At 39.2% G+C, this 2,600-nt stretch overlaps 1 non-coding gene across 1 annotated transcript; it reads left to right on the forward strand.

Moving 5' to 3' along the window:
- The first annotated feature begins 405 nt into the window (after nt 1-405).
- Nucleotides 406-524, forward strand: LOC125393778 (5S ribosomal RNA). The gene has a single exon (XR_007229939.2). It is a non-coding gene; the product is annotated as a 5S ribosomal RNA (ribosomal RNA).
- Nucleotides 525-2,600: the final 2,076 nt, after the last annotated feature.

Genomic DNA, 2,600 nt, shown 5'->3' on the forward strand with positions numbered 1-2,600 from the left:
GTATTCTGTATGAACTGGACATGCAGGACTCACAGAAAAGTGACTGCTGAACATTACAAAAGGTGGGATAGTCCTTCAGGGTTTCTGCTTCAAAGAAGAAACTGCTAGACATTCCGAAGAATACAGGAGAAAGTGATTGACAAACTGCCAAGATAGGCAAAATAACCTTTCAAATTTCCTGCTTCATGGAAATTTCTGCTGGATACTATTGGCCTGTAGGCTAAAGATGGATGCCCCAAAGTTACAGAAGAAAGTTGGGTGACTGTCCAGGCAGCAAGATGTATCTGCCAATTCTGAAGTTTTGGAAGTTGCTTACAATGCACTTCCTGTTAACTTAGGTAATATTTCATCCTTCTGGGGTCTTTGGTGGAGTTGAAGAATAGATAGTTATAATTACAGTTTTCCGTCTATGGCCATACCACCCTGAACGCGCCCGATCTCGTCTGTTCTCGGAAGCTAAGCAGGGTTGGGCCTGGTTAGTACTTGGATGGGAGACCGCCTGGGAATACCGGGTGCTGTAGGCTTTTGAAAAAAGAAAAAAAATAAAAATAATAAAAAATTACAGTTTTCCTTAGTTATGATAAAAGATAAAGTAGATATAAATATTATAACAGTAGTTCTTGCTTGATACCTGTTTTGCTATATGTAATTTTGCATTGTTAAAGTTTAAAACCTTCCTTTTTATTTAGACAAAAAAGGGAAAATGATATGGGATTCCCTCTGTACTTTATGAATATGTTTTATTACCACTGGTTGCTAAAGAAGCTGTTTCAGCCAATGGCTTAGTAAAGTTGGGTGGGAAATCTGAACAGAGATATAGAGAAAAGTAGGCATAGTTAGAGAGACACCATGTAGCTGCCAAAGGAGAAGACACCAGCTGACAGCCAGAACCTTACTGGTAAGCCACAGCCTCATGGTAATACACATATTAATAGAATTGGGTTAATTTAAGATGTAAGAGTTAGCTGGAAATATGTCTAAGCTATTGGCCAAACAGTATTGTAATTAATATAGTTTCTGTGTTATTATTTGTGTCTGGGTGGCTAGGAAATGAATGAATAGTCTTCGCCTACACAAAATAATTCTACAGGTTTAATCCTGGAGAGCCAAGGAGTTTATTGGTCTTGCTTGCAAAACAGGGTAAACATGGGTGCCCAGGGAGCGACAATGGAAAGTCTATACCCAGCACGGATGATACCTACCTCATTACTCCATAGAAGGAACCCTTTCCCTGCTCTCCCTCAGCCTATGTGCTCTCTGAGATGCTGAGGTAGAATTGTGTCCAAATCGCTAGAAAGAGTGGCTGGAACTGCAGGTAGGGATCCAGGGACCAACCCTGTGAGGGAATGTCAACAGTCAAAAAATCCAGCTGTGGTTATCTTTTGTAAGAACTGCTGATCCAAGGAAGATGTTAGAGATTTTTGTTATGGAGGATGGAATCTTACAACAAAGACAAGAAAACTAAGTACTAAACTGTGATTCCACCAAAATAAAACCTCCAAAGTGATACCCTAGAGTGTCAAGAATCCTTGGACCCCTTGAAGATGAGATATGAACAACTTTGAGAAATACTCTGGGGAGGTGGTACAGAATAAAGAGTTTATTTTGGCTTATGGTTCTAGTAAGAGAGCCCTTGATGGTAGGGAACTAGGCCAGAAGCTGAGGGGTCATATCTCAACCACACACAGGAAGGAGAAAGCAAAGTGGAAATGGGCTAATGGTATAATCTCTGAAAGGCCACCATCAGTGATGAACTTCCTCCAGCAGGGATCCACATCCTGAAAGTGTCGTAACCTTCCCAAAGAGTGTCACCATTCTAAAACCTATGGAGCCTATGTAATGTTTTTCTAAAAATGAAGCAAAAGCTGGAGAAGTGTTATTTGGAATAAATACTGTGGTGTTTGAAAGTAATTGCCCCCCTGTAATCTCATAGGAAGTGGCATTATTAGGAGGTGTGGCTTTGGAGTAGGTATCATCTTGTTAGAGGAAGTATGTCACCGTGGGGGTGGGCTTTAAGGTTTCATATGCTCAAGATACTGCTAAGTGTTTCAGTTGATATCTGGTTGCCTGCAAGATGTAGCATTCTCAGCTCCAGCACCATGTCTGCCTGCATGCCACCATGCTCCCCATCCTGATAATAATGAATGGAACCTCTGAAACAATAAGCAAGTCACCCCATTTAAATGTTTTCTTTATTAGAGTTGCCATGGTCATGGTGATTCTTCACAGCAGTAAAACCATAATTAAGACAATTATGATAACATGATCTGTAATATTGTATGCTTTAACTATATGGCAATCATGTGACATTCATTTAGATTGATATGAAAACACGAAAATAGTTTAATAGATAAATAGCTCCAGTTACACACAAAGGAATTTCAAATAAAAAATATAGACAAAGTTTTAAATGAGAAAATGGGTGAATCTGGGAGGACTTGGAGGAGGAGCTGAACATGATCAAAATTCATTGTGAGGACACTCTTAAAAAATAATTTCTTTAAAAAGAGAACAATGTTTTAGTTCACTAAGAAAAATGAGGAAATGAAAATAAAGTTATTGATTTTTGTGACAGGTGACTGCATCCCACTGTGTTACTT

Source organism: Myodes glareolus, chromosome 7, assembly GCF_982192425.1.
Source record: "Myodes glareolus chromosome 7, mMyoGla1.1, whole genome shotgun sequence".
NCBI classification, from domain to species: Eukaryota; Metazoa; Chordata; class Mammalia; order Rodentia; family Cricetidae; genus Myodes; species Myodes glareolus.